Source organism: Peromyscus eremicus, chromosome 1 (assembly GCF_949786415.1).
Source record: "Peromyscus eremicus chromosome 1, PerEre_H2_v1, whole genome shotgun sequence".
Lineage (NCBI taxonomy): Eukaryota > Metazoa > Chordata > Mammalia > Rodentia > Cricetidae > Peromyscus > Peromyscus eremicus.
Window position 1 is genome coordinate 28,151,893 of NC_081416.1, and position 19,077 is coordinate 28,170,969.

A 19,077-nucleotide genomic window follows, 5' to 3' on the forward strand; every position below is an offset into this window, starting at 1 on the left:
GAAATTTACCATCTTAATAATTTTAGCATTATCTTTCCATGACATTTAGTATATTTTCATTTCTGCACAAACATCATCACCATCTATTTCCAAAGTACTTTTGTCTTCCCAAACCTTTAGTAACTCCCTGACAGTGACTATGCCTACCTCCAGTCCCTGGAAACTACCATCCTATTTTCTGCCTGTATACTCTTTTTTCCCCTCATTTTTCTTTATTAAGAAATTTTCTACTCACTCCACATACTATCCACAGATTCCCCCCTCCTCCCTCCTCCCACCCCCCAGCCCTCTTTCCCAAGCCACCCCACATCCCTCCATCCCCCAAATCGAGGTCTCCCACGGAGAGTCAGCAGAGCCCAGTACACTGAGCCTAAGCAGGTCAAAGCCCTTTCCCACTGCACCTAGGCTGTGCAAGGTGTCACACCACAGGCACTGGATTCCAGAAGCCTGACCATAGACCAGGAACAGATCCTGATCCCCTTGCCTGGGTGCCCCCCAAACAGTTCGAGCCAAACAACTGTCTTCCATATCCAGAGGGCCTAGTCCAGTCCCATGGGGGCTCCACAGCCAACAGTCCACAGTTCATGGGCTTCCACTAGTGTGGCCGGTCATCTCTGCATGTCCTCCCATCATGATCTCGACGTCCCTTGTCTGCAGTATCTCCTCTCTCTCATCATTTGGATTCCCGAAGCTCAGCCTGGTGACTGGCCATGGATTTCTGTATCTGCCTCCATCAGTTATTGGACAAAGGCTCTATGATGACAGCTAGGTTATTTGCTAGGCTGGTCACCAGAGTAGACTGGTCCAGGCACCCTCTGGACCACTGCCAGCAGACCAAGGTGGGGTCAACCTTGTGGATTCCTGAGAGCCTCCCCAGCACCCTGCCTCTTCCTACTCCCATGATGTCCTCATCTATCACGGTATCTTCCTCCCTGCTCTCCCACTCTGTCCCTGTTCCAGCTTGACCCTCCGATTTCCCTATGTTCTCATCCCTCACTCCTTGCCCTCTGCCACTCCCCCACAACCAGTCCGCTCATGTAGATCTCAACCACTTCTTCACAGGGTCATCCATGTGTCCCTCCTAGGGTATTTCCCTGTTAGCTAGCCTGAGAGGCAAGTCTTGAGAGTTGCAGGGACTTTGTGAAAAAGGAGACTTGTGGATTTTTTTTGCAAGTTCACCGACTTTGATTTTAATAAATATTAACGTTTGATAAAAGTTGAGTAAAAGGTTGAGATATATTTTACAAAAGTATCTGAAGCCAAAGAAAGTTATGTGATATTGAGTAAAGATATACCTTAGTCTTTTATGGACCTGTGTTTGAATTCTCCTTCTGCTGTTTCTTGGCTGTTCATTTTTTAACCCTGTTGAGACTTTATTCCCTTGCCTGGAAGTAGAGGATAATATATCCTCCTCGTGTAAGGGGCATAAGACCTGTCAGCTCGTGAGACTATGGACTAGTATTTCTAATTTTTCCATTCTTTGTTCCCAGCACTGTTAGCTTGCAATATGGCTTTTTTTTTTAAATAAACGATAGACTTAGTTGTGACTATGAAGTCATGGAGAAATGTTACCACTTCCCGCCACAGTGGAAGGCACATAGACAATTTCTTCATTCAAAGGACCAAAATAACAACTTGCATTTGAAAATGATGAGGAAAGTAAATGAAACTGACATTAAAAGAAGAAGTGAAATTAAGTGCCTGGTGTACTTGTTAACGTGGTCTAGTTCCTTCTGGTGGCCGCTCACTTCAGACCCGTCTACACCGTTTCCTAAAGCCTCAGTGTGTTTCAGTTTCCCACTCACTGGGGCTCTTTGCTGCTTCAAATTTCAGAACTCCCATGTCACAGGACAATTGGAATTTGCTGTGGTTAAGAACTGGAGGCTGGTGTAGGTGTATGTTTTAGGACACAGTACTCTCCTCTCCGTTGATAATTTCTAGTACTAATTTACACATCAGAAACAGAGTAACAACAAAGTAGCCACTGTAAAGAAGGAGGCCTGTTGCAGATTCATCCTTAGCATCCTCCTGGGCATTAGGGCTGGTGATTCAGGGCTAGGTTAAGTAACTTCTCCAAAATGTCTATGTCTAGTACCCAGCACCTGTGCATAGGTCATTTTCCATGGCAAAAGGACTATGTAGATCTGATTAAATTAATCATTTAAAGAGAGAAGAGTGAAATTGACAGGTGGGCCCAGTACGACCACCAGGTCTTTAAAGGAGAAGATCCTGATGTGGTGGCACACGCTTGTCAAACCAGCACTCAGAAGGCTGAGGCAGAAGTATCATGAGTTCAAGGCTATCTTTGTCTATACAGTGTTTTAAAGTATAAATTTTTTAAAGGACTGGGGATGTAGCTCAGCAGTAGAGTCCTTTTTCTAGAATGAGGCCCAGTAGCACATATATGCATATGAGTGGGCGGGGCCTGACAAGAAGGAGGGGCAACGATGGAAACAGAGGCGCAGTGAAGTGAGTCCTGGAGGAAGAAATAATAATCCGCGAAATACAGGCAGCCTCCAGAAACTGGAAAAAGTCTGTGCACAAGCTGCTTCTTAGATCTGTTAGGGAGAATGAAACCTCATCTATGCTTTCGTTTTAGCCTGGTCAGATCTTTTTGGATTCCTAATATCTAGAACTGTAAGATAACAAACCTGTACTGTATTTAAGCTATGGAATCTATAATTTTCTATTAAGCCATAAAATGCTAACAAATACACTGGAACTTGCTCCTGTTGATCAAATCAAATTGTTTGTAGTTATAGACACACTAGACCCTTGAGTTTGAGTACAACTCTGTTTCTGAGCCTCAGCATGGGCTATTTGTTTTAGTAGCATAGGTATCATTAAAATCCCACTGAAGTTCCCAGAATACAATGGATGAACATATCCATCTATCAGCAATAGATAAATATAACACCCATTTATACCACCCACACACCTCCACACATTCTAATAATTAAACCCTACAGTTCTTAGAGCCAATTTTGCTGATTATTTCATACTCATTGATTTCTTGTATTGAACATTTATAAGCCATTGTGCATGGGTTAATATTTGATAATTCGATTTATATGAGAAAAATAAGACACTGTATCCATGTTTTAGTTTTCTCCTACATATCTTTTTCTACATAGCTAGACAAGTAATTAAACTTAAAAATAATCTTCTTGTCTTAATCTCTCTAACCAGCATGCTGAGATATTAATTGTTGGTCTAGACTTCCTTGCTGTGTATCAGAGCCTGGTGAATTGCTATAGCTTCAGGTACAATCTGATCTCAATGCTAAATATTATAGCTTCTAAGTATTGGATTCCAACATAACTCTTAATAAGCCATGAGCTCTGGCTAATGGTAGACTCCATGCTCTACATGGTCCTGAAATTACTTTATACCAAGGGGTCAGCCTGAATTTGTATATCACTTGTGTGCAGTCTGTACTACTCAAAGCTAATTGTTCTCTGTTGCCTGAATTGACTGTACTTACTGACTTGCTACCTCTCTACAGCGTATTGGGAATCTCATGTTTAGCATTGACTGCAACATTTCACTAACTCCTTTTATTCCTACAAATAGCACTTTCCTGATTTGGAAAGATGTTCTCTACTTGCTCAGCTGGTGTTACTTTATATCCATCCCTCCCCCCTCCTCTTCTCCCCTTCCTCTTCCTAACTCTCACTGTCATATTTCATGTTCATTATTCGGTCATATCTCACTAAACACTTCCTCCAACTTGGCACATATAAGTGTGAGGTATGACACTGATATTCTACTACTGACAGATGAATCTTTATATTAGTGTCACTTTCCAACAAAGTAAAAATAAATGTCATAGACCCATCAGGAATACCCTCTCTCTTGAAACTATAGCAAATTATCACAGGAAGCACTTCCTCTATGTGACTTTCAAAGCTTCTGTGCTCAGCTTTGGCTGTCCCCACTGGGATCTTGCTGTTTCTAAAAAGGGAAGTGACCACCTTTTATGATGGATGGGTCAGGACTTACCAGCACTGTGTCTTCACTTTCAAAAAGTACCTCTCCCTTTCTCCATGTCCCCCGTGTGTGTGTGTGTGTGTGTGTGTGTGTGTGTGTGTGTGTGTGTGTGATTGTCTTCAGTGGTGCAGCACTAATAAGTTACCCATGCTCCAGGAAATATCCTCCCACACACACTGTGTAAGCAACTCCAACTAAACACTAAACTCAATGGGTTGCATACCTTCAATTGTGTATTACAGTACCCTGAGAGGTAAAAGAAAACTTATAATGCCACCAAAAATAGATAAAAAGGAAAGGGGATATGAAAGTAGGAGGGGGTTTGTGGAAAGAGGGGACTTCATCAAGACAGGGAGGGGAATGAGAGAAGAGATGGGGTGAAATGTCTAAAATTTATTATATACATGTATAAATCTCCAGGAATAAAAAAGAGACAAAAATAGAAAGACATGAATGATTGTAAACCAATTTTATTGTACATTGATTATGTTAATTTTCTGTTTAAGAAAGCTATTCGTGAAAATTGAAAACATGAGTCTGGTCTGAGCACAGTTTTGATAAAGAAAAGAACCTTTATGGGTTAATAAAATTATAGATAAGGAAGCCAGATTTCATTAAAATCAAGCAAGACTGTATTGAAAATTCCACATCTGTGCCTTGAGGCTGCTGTGATGTTTGCTGACTGCTGCACTGGAGAGCAGACAGCCTAGAATCTAAGCTTTTCAAAAACTGAGGTCAAAACCATGCAGTTCCTCTAGAGACAATGTTTCTAAAGATTAAGAAAATCCCAGCACTTAAATACTCCTGCATTAACAATGACATATGTGGGACAATGGAGGAAATGCACTGAATAGCTGTTCCGCAAATCTAACCCACCTTCAACCCCTGCCATGCGGTGAAAGTTCCTATCAAGTCCAGCCAGTCTCCGATCTACAATCCTCTCTGAAGGCCATCCTCACACTTCGCAGAGGATTCTCAGAATATGGTCCTTGCCTGCTTTTCCAGATTCAGGTCTCATTACCCTAGCCTGGCATGCTAGATGGCCTAACTTGCCAACTTCTTGGGGGCATCTACAAGTTCTACTGCATTTCACATCTCAATCCCATATATTCCTATTGTTATTTTGTTCACAGGAAAGCCTCACCTACTTGCTTGGCAAGTGGCAGTTCCTAGTTGTTCAAGAATCTGTGTTGTATGTGACATGGAAAAACTGATATTCAATAAATGCAACACACTCGCGCACACACACCAGAACAGGCATTAACTACATAGTCTAAAATGACAACTCTCCAAAGTAGTGCTGAGCAAAACAAGCAAGACAGGAAAGAGTTCATGTTATATGACTCACTTGGTAAAAACTTCAAAAGCAGACGAAATCAACATATGGTGTGTCTTAGCTGGTCTTCTATTGCTGTGAAGAGACGTCATGACCACGGCAGGCAACTCTCATAAAAGGAAACATTTAATTGGGGCTTGCTTACAGTTTCAGAGATTTAGTCCATTATCATCATGGCAAGAAGCATGGTGGAACTAAGACAAACATGGTACTAAGAGAGGTAGTTGAGAACTCTACATCTGGATCTACAGGCAGCAAGAAGAGAGAGACATCTTTTAAAGTGTCTCTTTTAAAAGAGGCATCACCTTTAAAAACTTAGAGCCCACCCCTAATGAAACATTTCCTCCAGTAAGACCATACCTACTCCAACAAGACCAAGCCTCCTAATCCTTTCAAATAGTGCCACTCCCTCAGCATTCAAATATATGAGCCTATGGGGTGGTTCTTATTCAAACCACCATACCACAAGCACGGACAACAGCACCCAAGAAGTGGGCAGTAGCTAGGGGATATGGAATGTCAGCAGTGCTGCGTATGTTGGTCAGAACGCTCATTATATGGGTACTTTCCTCTTAGATGTTTGTAATCTTTATTATGATTCTTTACACTTTTATGAACATGGTGTTTTGAAGAAAAGGAGAAAGAAAAACCAAGATTTATCATCTTCACTAAATATGGGGAAATATTTGGTTTTGACTCTGTATTGTACATATTTTCTTTTATCTGTACTTGTCACATTGATTGGAATTTATAGAACTACATGTGTTGTTGTTGGCCATTTTCTGTCTGTCCTTCTAAGTCTCCTCTGCTTCCTCCTCTGCTGTAATCCGTGTCGTAGGAAGCTTGCTTGGATTGTCTACAGGATGGTGGCAAACTTCCCAAGAAGTTAGAAAATCAACTGAAGCCACATTTTCCTTCATGCCTGACCTTGGAAGTCAAGAAGTCTTCTTGATGTCACATTCTCAGAGTCTGAGTCTCTAAGGCTGGCCCATATTCAGGGGAATTTGTCTGTTCCTTCAGCATTTAGCTTAGTACCCGGTCCATAATAGACACTAGATAAGTCATTATAGCCCACTGAATAGTAAGTGTCTAAATTTAAGCTCCCTAAAAGGCCATTTGGCACAGGATCATCAATGATGCATCACTGGGATTATAAAGTGCAGGTCTTGTAACGGATGCTGTTACCTTTAATGAGTAGGAAAAGCCACACTTCATGACTTCACTTGAGCTATACATGGCCAGTGATAGTCATTAGCAGTACCAGGAAGTCATATAACTCTTGAGAATGTTCCCTCAGATCTGTAAGGAAATGTTCTTCTCTACTGAATATCCACTTCTTAGGGGAGCACAAAACTGCAATTTAACATTGATTTACGAATGTGTAATACCCATGACAAAGGTGTGAGCATGTCTTGGTGGTTAAGACCAAATGAGGAAATTGATGTGATTAATAAATAAAATTTGGAAATGTGTCAGTTCATAGAAAAGTATGAGAGTTCACTAGCAAGTTTTATAAATCCGCATTGTCTAATAAAGTTATTTAACAGTTTCTATATTAGAACTGTGTGAAAATAGTAATTTTCTTTTTGAAACAGTATTTCATGTTCCAATCTGGCCTTAAACAACCCTGTGCATGGTCTGGTGAGATGGCCCAGTAAAGTTACCTGTAGCTAAGCCTGAAAACCTGAGTTTGTTCCTCTGGATCCATACAGTTGGAGAAAATCAACTCCCTTATAGTCTCCTTTGAGGTATACACACACACACACACACACACACACACACACACACACACACACACACACTTAAAAAAAAAGCCTTATGTTTTGGAGGGTGATCTTTAACTTCTGATCATCCAGCCTTAGTGCTGGAATTGTAGGTGTGTGCCACCATGCCCAGTTTGTGAAGGACTAGGGATCAACTCAGGGCTCTCTGCATGCTAGGCAAACACTCTACTGACCAAGCTATATTATCAATTCCCACACAAAGACTATTTTGAAAGAATTGCACCAGTTTTTATATTTAAAATATGCTTTCAACTTCAACCTCCACATTTGCTTGCTTGTGTAAGCCTAACATAGTCAAGAACCTGCCCAGAAATCTAATCAGCAGCATCTAATTGTAGAATGCTATTGTTAAAGCAACTTAATGCCTCAGACGAAAAGTATAACTTTCTTTATCCCCTGTCATATCCTAATTAAACTGCGAGTCTTGGAATAAGAATGTGGCAGACTGTGATGACATACACCAGTAACCCCAGCATTTACAAAGCAGTAAGATTGGGAGTTCAAGGCCAGCCTGGGCTACGTAAAACCCTGTCTCACTGCCTTATATAATAAAAGTATGCTCCGTATTTTTCTGTACATGTTGTAACAAACCCTTACAAACTTAGGCTTAAAACACCCTAGTGCATTAATTATTTCACAGGTCTGTGGTGTGGCATAGTTTCGCCTGAAAGCAAAGCACTGGCAAGATGCCTGCATTCCTCTCAGAGGTTCTAGGGAAAGATCCATTTTCCTGTCTATATGGGTGGCAGGCAGTGGAGTTCCTTGTGTTTTAGCCTGGGGTCCACCTTTGTCTTTCTGGTTGTAGGTTAGTTTCCCAGCCTACAGAAGCTTCTAGAGATCAACTACAGTCCTTGGTTTATGCTTCTCTTTTGTCTTGAACTTCAACTCCAGCTCTGGTAAACTGAAATGTTTCCCCTTTGAATCTTCCTTTCGTCTTCCCTGACGCATTGCTACACACACACACAGTGTTCCGTTCCTAAGATGTGTGGCTGCTTGTAATACAAGCGGTGGTGTGGGGGTCATCAGGAGAGAAATGATCAAGTCAGTGTGGCTGTGAGTGCTGTCACAGTGGGTGCGTATGTCTAGTCTTTTGTTTGGTTTTATTTTTTTGAGACAGGGTTTCTCTGTGTAGTCCTGGATGACCTGGAACTCACTCTGTAGACCAGGCTGGCCTCGAACTCAAGAGATCCACCTGCCTCTGCCTCCTGAGTGCTGGGATTAAAGGTGTGCACAACCACTGCCTGGCAAATATTTAGTTTTAATTTTCCATGTGACAAATCACATTCTAAGGTCATCTAAGCTTGGAAGCTCCTGGAATAGCACCTCCCCCTCTTTCCTTTGATTTGACTCTTTACTTTTCTTGATAGTACTCTTCTTTGTAGATCGCCTTTATCTTGATACTAGGTATTTCTTCCTGTTCCTAAGGGCTGCTCTTTCCACACCAAAGCTCACCTCAAGTTATTTCAGTAATTTCAGCTGACTCATTTTCCTTTTCCTCCACCCCAGACACTTGGCTTCCTTTGTCTTCCATGGCCCATTGTTCTTTATTCTGCATCAGTATATTTAAACTTGAAAGTAGATTCCTTTGGGAATCATTAAAAAGTATTTTCTTACAGAAATAGCTTTATTTTCAAGTCCGGAAAATTTTAAATTGTGTATTTACATGAATGTATATAATTAACAATGTGATTATCATCTCATTAAAGAAGTCAATTCGAGTGATGTTGGGAGATGGGCCTTCTTCTCTAATTTGAAGACAAGAGCACCGTTTCTGACACAGTAAAAAGAATTTAATGAATGAATAAAATTTGTCAGACTCATTGAGATGTATTTGCTAAGTTGGTTACAAAAATAAAGTCTTTGAAATGCACACATCAAGTTGAAGTTCAGGTCTGGTGCTTAAATGACCACACTCTTTTTATTTGCTTTTTTTTTTTTTTTTTTTTTTTTTTTTTTTTTTTTTGTATGCCTAGACTCAGATCCTAAGAGTTCCTTTCCAAATATCCATGCCTTCAAGGCTCAGATGTTACCTGGATATGGTCCATTATCATCCGAACCGCAGCTCATCTCTTTCCTTTAAATGCCCTCTGTTCTGCTTCTGTGATTGCTACCAACACATTCTTGGATCCAACGCAGTGCCCAGGACTGCTGCGGTCAGTGAATTTACTATGAATGCAAATCCTTGTATAGCATGCATGTCTGTTTATTTTGTATGTTATGTTTCCAAATGCAGTGCTTTGATCTACGTTAATGGCAAAAGATGTTTCCAGAAGAATACAATCTAGCTCTATGCTCACCCTGTTACTCAACTCTACTTGAGGCAACCATGCATATGATGCCACATGGAGATGAAATGCTGTGTTGAATTAAGCAGTGTGTAAGTCTACCAGTGTCCTGTGGCTTTCTTATGACAGCAGTGTATGCTTCATAGGAATCTATTCCTTTGAAAACTGTAGTTTATTCTCTCAGTTTCGAATTTTGCATGTCCAACATAGATACATTAAGCAGACTTTTAGGTTCCAATTTGGACATTTAACAAGGTTTCCCTAATGTCTCCCTGTATAGCAGAAGTCAGTTCCTCGCAGCTAGTTGGATATTTTCCAACATGGCTTATAGGTTGCGTTTATAATGCTCATGTGGCTGTTTTTGTATTCCACATGCAAATGCTGTAGTCATAAGCTATTTTCTTCCTCTTCTTCCCTGGAGATTTAACCTAGCAACTCTAAAGTAAAATGACAGCCCAGGATAGAAGCATAGCAAAGGGATTGAGAGCACACATTCTGGACCTTACAGACTCAGGTTCAAATCCTGCCTTGGAAATTACCAACCTCATGACCATGGGCAAATTACAGATCTCCAGCTGCTTCAGCTTTCCCATGTCAAAAAAAAAATGAATGAGGACTTTTGATTTATGTGATCTTACATTCTCTTAGTTAATTTTTGGTAGAGCAAAGGGTTGAGAATGGCCATCTGTTAAGTGTGAATCACACCCCAAACTCTGAAACCAGCAGAAATGCACAGGACACCTGGCCAGATAGATTGTCCTTTGGAATTTTCTAGAGAAATATTGATACTTTTGATATTTAATTCATACTTAAAATTTCATTTTTTCCTTAAAAATTCCTAATTCAAGGATGGAGAGTAGAGTGGCTGCCAAGAGTACTTCCTGCTCTTGCAGAGGATCTGGGTCCAACTCCCAGCACCACAGAGTAGCTCACAGCCTTTGGTAATTCCAATTCCAAGGACCATCTTCGACCTCCACAAGCACCAGGCACACACGTGATGCATACACAGGAATGCAGGCAAAACACTCATACAGACATAAATAAATAATAATTATGAAAAAAAGGGTTTCAAAGTTTGTATCTTAAGAGTTTAAAGACCTGATTTTGCTGAGACTGGCAGGAGATTAGCTGCAGTAGGAATAAATTCTTGATTAGAAAAGAAATCACCAGAAACAAATTCGAGGAAAGAAGAGCAGACTATGGTCCTACTACTTGATTCAAGTGATTAGATATGGAAACGCAAGAGAGAACAGGAGTGGGGTACTCTAATACTGTAAGTATCTATTCCATGTCAATTTGTATTAGCCAGTGAAGGTCATAGGATGTAAGATAATTATCCTACAGAATCCTGTGTGTGCATACATGCTTACTTGTGTGTGTGTGTGTGTGTGTGTGTGTGTGTATGTGTGTGTGTTTGTTGTACAAAAAACAAAACAACATGCACACAGATACACACACACACACACACACACACACACACAACCTTCCAGGACAATGGTTTTCAACCTGAGAGTCAAGACCTCTTTTAGGGTTACATATCAGATATCTTGCGTATTAGATATTTAATTTACATTATGATTCATAATAGTAGCAAAATTACAGTTATGAAGTAGCAGCAAAATAATTTTATGGTTGGGGTTGGTGTCACCACAACCTGAGGAACTGTATTAAAGGGTCGCAGCGTGAGGAAGGTTGAGAATCCCTGATGTAGGGGAACTAGAACCGACACTGACTTAATCAGTAGCTCTACAATCAGTGTTAAAATTTGTTATTATTTTCAGCTAATAAGAGCAAAAATCGGGGTTGGGGATTTAGCTCAGTGGTAGAACGCTTGCCTAGCAAGCGCAAGGCCCTGGGTTCGGTCCTCAGCTCCGGAAAAAAAAAAGAGCAAAAATCACTGGGCATAGTTTCATAGTATCTATTGGACAAAGCCAAGCAAACAAAGCTAAATAAAATAAAGTAAAATACAGACTGTATCTATGTAGTCAGGTTGTGCAAGGGAAGCTGAACCTAATTAAATTAAATCCTTATTTTTGAAATATATTCCTTCACTGTTCTTTGAGCAGGTATATGTGAGTGATGAACTGAAAATCACTAATATCAAATTTCATAGAAGATGGCAGAATATCATGAAGGCTCTGGAGGAAATAAATGCAAATCATTCTGAGGTTTCACTCCCACAAATGTACCTCGAGGAAAACAAAACTCCCTAGAAAAGATGGAGAAATATTTCAAAATACTTCAGGAAAAAAATGTAACACATTAGAGTATTCAGGTACCAGACAGTACTTAGAGCTCCCATAGAAATTAAATTATGGAAAATTTCAAAAGTAAAATACAAGATAAATATGCTTAGCATAATTAAAGACAAAAGTTAAAAAGTATTAATTATTTGAGAAATACACAAGCCATTTGGAAAACAGTAAAATACCTATACAGAATATTTTATAAATATCAGTATAAAATGAGAATTCAACAGGCACTATCAACAGTAAGTATCTAGAATATATAAAAATAAATTTAGAAATAAAAAACCCTCCAACAAGATGATCCAGAATATCAAATTATATTGTATGAAAAAATTAAATAATAATAAATTTAGTCTATTATCTAAAAAGGACTACTTTGTTACCACTTTTGTATAACAATTTGGCTCCTATACCATACAGCTTTTTTGAGCATTTTTTATCCTTACAAAAATACATGTTAATGATATCTAGTTTATAACGTAGTTGCCTATGAAGTGTTCTGTCATGCTTCCATATGTTTTTTTCAAATAGTTTCCATTTTAACATACAAATAAATGTATTTTTAAATTGTTTAATTTTATTTTTTCTAGACTTCTACTTGTAGGATTTTAACATTTGAGATTGTTTCTTTTGGGAATATAACTCAAATGTGGTTGGGAATATGACTAAAATCTGGACCCCAGGAATCAGGGCAGCTGGCTTTTGGGGGAAAAAAGGGGGTTGAAGTATTTGGCCAATGGGATTGACCTTGCATGGTCAGGTTTAGCAAAGTTACAGAGAAAATTCCCATTTTCTAGAATTTCCATCCTTGGGTAGTAACTCTCACTCACTTTTCTTATCTTTATTTCACTGTGTTTTTTTTTTTTTTTTTTTTTTTTTTTTTTTTTTTTTTTTTTTTTTTTTTTTTTTTAAATCAGGCCAGGTATGAGGCACTGGGCATGAATGAGATAAAGGAGAGATGGTCCTTTTCTCAAGTCAAATCTCATCTCTTCCTGTTTTTTCCCTCCCACAGTAGCATGGGATACAGAAAGTAAGGCTTCTTGAGTTGACTCTCTGAGACCAGATGGAGACAGGAGAAAAACAGTCTCTAAAGAGGGCTACTGATGTGCACAGGCTCTCCTCAGGGAGGGCAGAACTTTTTCATCACACTGGAGCCAATGATTGTCCCTGGTTATATTACACTCCACTAGGATTAAGCCAGGAGAGCATCATGCAGCTTTTTGACAGTTGAGACAAAGAACAGATGAAAACCTCGGGAAGAAACTGATCTCTTCAGAAAACAGGAAAAAGACCCAAATAAGGAAAAGTCTACAAAACAAAACAAGGCAGGCCAAGCATAAACATCCCAGGCTGCTACTGCGTAGGCTGAGATCTCCTTGGGCCTGCAGCCAATCACGTCTGCACGTACAGTTCCTGAGGTGTGTCTTGCTTATCTCTCTGTACTTTCATAAACTTGGCTCCTGACTTATTTAGTCATGGGTTTTAATATAGTAGATTGAGAAGGCGTTTTCAACAGCATGACTTAGGGGCATTAAGCATCACTTTCCAAATGCTGATTGAACTAGGAATTATTGACGCATAGGAGAGAGAGATAGGACATTTTGGGGTGCAACTAATCTCACAGCATAGACAGTGAAAAAGTCTTCAGACCAACCTGTCATCCAAGACCCAACTTAAAAACCTGTCTGGATAAATCAAATCTTGTTTTCTTCTGAAATGATACTTTCACTATCATAAATGGGACTCTATGAAACTAAAAAGCTTCTATGCAGCAAAGATACCATGAGGCAGCATACTGAATGTAAAAAAAATCTTTACTAGTTATACATATGACATGGGTTAATATCTAGAGTATACAAATAATAAAAACACCAACCATCAAGAAAACAACCCAATTAAATACGAAACATAGAACTAAACAGAGATCTCAAAAGATGTAATACAGACTAAGAAACATTTCTTAAAATGCTTGATACCCTTAACCATCAGGGTGATACAAATTTGAACTACTTTGAGATTTCATCTTACTGCAGCCAGAATTGCTCAGATTAAAAAAAAAAATTAAAAAAAAAAACCAATGATGATAGGCACTGGTGTGGATGTTGGAAAATGGAACACTCACTGTTGGTTGGAGTGTAAACTGGTATAGCCACTATGGAAATCAGTGTAGAGGTTCCTCAAAAAGCTGGAAACAGATGCACTACATGATCCAGGTATACTGTTCTTGGGCATATACCCAAAGGACTCTATATTCCACTATAGATAAACCTCCTCATCCATGTCCATTGCTCCCCTACTCACAATAACCAGGAAATGGAAACAGTTGATAGATGTTAATCAACTAGTGAATGAACAATGAAAATGTGATATATTTAATGGAATATTGTTCAACTGCTAAGAAAAATGAAATTAAAAAACTTGCAGGTAAATGTGTAGAGCTATAAGTACTCATCCAGATGGAGGTAACTAAGATCCAGAAAGACAAACATCATATAGTTTTTCTTATTTGTGAATACCATAGAGGGTATTCATTTGGAATACCCATAGAGGTCAGTAAATTAATAAGGGGCTTTGATGTGGGGGTGAGGTGAAAGTGGGGTGTAGTGGTAAATTTCTCCAGTCCTGCCCAGCCCTGCTTAATATTATCTACAAACTGTATGGCAGGCTTCTTGCTAGCTAGCTCTTTCATCTTAAATTAACCCATTTCTACTAATCTATGTTTTGCCATGTGACTGTGGTGTTACCAGTCTGCTGGCATCTTGCTTCTCCTTTGGTGGAAACTGGCGTATCTCTCCAGACTCCACCTTTCTCTTTCCTGTCTCTCTCTCCTTGGATTTCCTGCCTGCCTCTAAGCTGTCTTGCCATAGGCCAAAGCAGCTTATTTATTCACCAATGGGAACAACATATACTCATAGCGTACAGAAAGACATCCCCCAGGAGTGGGGGAGCATTCAAAGGAGGAAAAATAGAATGCAGTGGTCTAAAGGGCTAAAAGGAATGATGCAACAGGAAGAGTTGAAGTGGAGTTGAATCACTATAGAAGAGAGGACAGAAAGAGTGGAAGAGTCAGAACTGGTGGAGGACTACAGGGAAACAGTGTCTTCCACACAACAGGACAGCTGCACATCTGTGCACACAGCAGATGGTGACTGAGTACCCAAGACCTGTGCAAGCTCAAGCCAGACAAAATCCCAGCACTGAGGGGAGAAGCTGGCATGAAGTACCCCCACCCCAGTAGAGAAGCTGGTGGCACCTGATAGCTCCTAGGAGAGAAAGAGCCCATTTTAAGAGCGTTGCCCCTGGTTAAGTTGACTACACTCCAGAGGAAGTTCATACCACTTATGGTATTTTAATAACGCAAAGATTTTGGGGTTTCTTTGGGATTATTTTTGTTTGCTAGACCGTGTCTCTTCAACAACGCCTCCCACGAGGCTCTAGCATCACGGCCACTGAGAATGACATTCTATGCAAAAGTCACTTTTATCAGCAGAATTCCTGAGGGACCCGGAGAATTCAGCGTAGTCACCAGGCCTGCTCCCTAAGAGAGAAACTTCTGGAATAAAGAGTAGAAGACACATTCCAGGCCCCTCCCCCTCCAGCCTCCTGCCCCTGACTGGAACCATAGAGGCTAGGCTGGGGAAGAAAGCAAAGGTTCCTGCTGTGCCAGAAACCCTTAGGAAAAAGCAAAGGAATTTCACAGAGTTGATGTTGAAGCTCCTTTGGAAGAAGTTTGCCCTGAAGACACTGTGAAAGGCAAGGAGGAAGCTTATCTATGAAAAGGCAAAGCACTATCACAAGGAATACAGGCAGATGTGCGGGACCGAGATTTGGACGGCTAGGATGGCAAAAAAAAAAAAGCTGAAAACATCTACATACCTGCAGAACCGAGTTGGTGTTTGTCATCAGAATCCGAGGTATCAGTGGTGAAAGCCCAAAGGTCCGCAAGGTGTTGCAGCTTCTCCGTCTTCGTCAGATTTTCAATGGGACCTTTGTTAAGCTCAACAAGGCTTCAGTCAACATGCTAAGGATTGTGGAACCATACTTGTATGGGGGTACCCCAACCTGAAGTCAGTAAATGAGCTCATCTACAAACGTGGCTATGGCAAAATCAGTAAGAAGAGAATTGCCTTGACAGATAATTCATTGATTGCTCCATCTCTTAGTAAAAACAGCATTGTCTGCATGAAGGATCTAATTCATGAGATCTATAGAGTCGGAAAACGCTTCAAAGAAGCGAATAACTTCCTGCGGTCTTTCAAATTATCTTCTCCATGAGTGGAATGGAGAGAAAGACAACTCATTTTGTGGGAGGTGGCGATGCTGGCAACAGAGAAGACCAAATAAACAGGCTTATTAGATGGATGAACTAAGGTGTTGTCCATGGCATTTTTGTAATCTGGTCAGTTAATAAACAGTCACAACCTGGCAAGTTGAAAAGAAAAAGAAAACACATAGGGTCCCTAAAGGAAATGGTGAATTCCCTTTCTATGATCTCACAAAATACATGTGAATCAATCAATCAATCAATCAATCAACCACCACATAGTTGGTGAAATTGGATTGGTAGAGAGAAATGGTGACAGGATTTATTTTCTATTCATTTCAAAAATGTAGAAGCCCTATGTCAGCACAGGGTCAGAGCCATAAAGAACTATAAGGAGTCTTTAGACATCTTCATGAGAGTGGATGGTTAATACACTCTATGGAACATGGCTTAGAGTTGAGTTTTCAAAGGCCTACTAGAGGCTGGGGAACTGTCATGTGATAACTGATTGATCTGTTGGAAATATGCTGATCATGTTTAAAAGAAGGTGCCATGAGTTGCCCCATCTCAGACAACAGTTCATCACTGATACTATGCCAGGAGTGTATATACCTTATTGTGGCCAAAGAGTTAGGCTAGAACAGTTGTGTGGTCCATGATAGTTTTACAGAGTACTGTTGAGCATCCAGGTGGGTAGTCGGTTATGGCAATGAACCAAACTGAAAGGAGCAATTAAGCCCTCATTCACTTACTGTAGAGTGCAAGCAGCCAAGTCTTGGTTCACCTGCTATAACTGTACAAACAAGTGTACTAGTGTTTCATTTCCCCCATAGAACAGCATTAGTGAGAATCAGATATAGTGTAGATGGGAAAAGTAACCCAACCACTGAAGGTCCCCAAACTCAGAATCCCTACTTCTTTAAGGGCATAGAGGCAGAGTCTAAATGGGTTGAGGGAAGGAGTCTGGAAGTGAGAAAGTCCTGGGTCAAAGAGGAGGAAAGGGCAAGTGCCAAGACCACAAATAAGGCAGTCTCTGCAGGAAGTCCCTCAGCTAAGAACCCAGTAAGAAAGTACAGAGGGTAACATGTGAGCATGCCAGGCCTGAAGATGGAGAGCATTGCCTGAGGCCTGAACTGCAGCTTCTTCATAAACTATGGCACTCACTATACACCAAGTTCATTGGTGGAGGTAATTTCCCCCACAAGGTCCACTGATCAAAGCCCTTTAATTGTCTGTGGTTTTACTTGAAAGATCACATACAGGATTTCTGCCTGGAGCCAGACTTGTCAAATATTACACAGTGTTGATCAGAACTTGAAGACATTAGTCTCAGTAGGCAGTACAGATGTGGTACAAACAGGTCAAGAGTTGATATTCCTTGATGTAGATAAGAGGCATGTGACTTTATGTGTGAATAAGAACACTGTCCAGGACCTCCTGATTAAAAAAAAAAAAAAAAGAAATTCACATTCATTCACAGCTTCAAGTACAAACCATTTCTTAAGACATGGGACCCATTCTTGGATGAGAGTGTGCCCATTTGCTTTGAAGCATGGTCTTTGGTTTTTCCCTGACATTATACCTATTACTGAAGATTAAGTAAACACTGATATGGAAAAGCTATCAACCACTCATTTGAAACGCTGGTCAAAACTGGAGATTTGCAAAAATCATAGTCTTTTCTTGTTACAGTTCTTGGTCTTAAAGACAATGATTTTGTGATTAACTCATGTTCCAAACTTGCCAAGGTTATACCTTTGTTTAGGTGTTCCTAAGAGCAAACCCAGAGACAGACTTTGGGTGTATATAGGCAATCAATGATGGGTATACATTGTGATAAATGTTTCAATAAATTATTTTGTTAGATAAACATCATAGAGCATAATTATATAACCTAGAAGTTATGAGCCAGTCATTCTACTTTGCCTTTTGATGAAATTAAAAGGCTTGGTAAATGTTAGATACATGAGATTGATGCAAGTAGAGTATAGCATATTATTTTATAGTAAACATTTTTTTATGAATACATAAAAAAGTAACAACTTTTAACTTGGGTATAACCCTCTGTCTAATTAGACTTAAGGCCCACTCAGTGGGAGGTAATCATGCCTGGTAATGTAGGCCTAGCCAACTGCCCATACTAAGAAGGTATAGGCCCTAGAAGAGAACCTACTACTTCCATTTCCTATGGTGATATTTTATTTGTACTGAAATGTGATTTTATTTGTGTGTTAATAAATAAAGTCACCTTGGGGTCAGAGCTAATAGTAAGCCATTGCGGAAGCTGGGCAGTGGTGGTGCACACCTTTAATCCCAGCTCTTGGGAAGCAGAGCTAGGCAGATCTCTGTGTGTTCAAGGATACAGCCAGCATGGAGACACATGCCTTTTCTCTTAATACCAACCATAGAAGATCTGGAGGTCTGTACAGACAGGCAGTGACGAGGCGGTCATGTGGTTGGGTTTACAACCAATGAGAAGGCAGAACAGAAAGTCTTTATAAAAACAAACACACAGGAAGTAGTTCTCTTGGCTGAAGAGGATAGCTGCAGCAGTGAAGGTAAGGCTCTTAGCTCTGACCTCTTGGGCTTTCATCTTTGCATTGGTTCTGTGTTTCTTATTGAATAAGACGGTTACTTCTACAATTTCCCTAAACTAATGTAATTTCTAAACACTTATCCTTAAACCCACAGATGATGTAGCTCTCACCCCTTATCAATGAAGCTTCTTTATGTGATAGATGGAGGCTTTTACAGAGATATACAACTGGAACAATTCAGACTGTGGGGTTCCCAATCACAACTGATTCATCTACAACCACTATACCTAAAAGGACCAGACGGCTGTAGAAAGATTGTAAGGGCCAGGAGACCAAGTTGCCTGCTGTTATTTCATGTCCCCTAGATATGACAGGGAAAGTTCACCCTTGAAACCTTACCAATGTCTTGCCTGATCAAGACTGGCACACGATCTGACATGCCAACGTGGATGGGAAAATTTCCACACTGTCTTACCCCTAAATGACGCACTACAGGGAGTCAATGGCTGCTGAGGAAGGAAGAATCAATTTCTTCTGGGGAACTCCTATATAGGTCTTCCAGTCCCAAATGGCCAGTCTTGGATACATGAGCAACCTTAAATGGATTTGGCAGGGTGTGTGTGTGTGTGACT

General features: G+C 40.2%; 1 pseudogene; it reads left to right on the forward strand.

Moving 5' to 3' along the window:
- The first annotated feature begins 13,743 nt into the window (after nt 1-13,743).
- On the forward strand, nt 13,744-16,279 carry LOC131902800 (60S ribosomal protein L7-like; annotated as a pseudogene).
- The last annotated feature ends 2,798 nt before the right edge of the window (nt 16,280-19,077 follow it).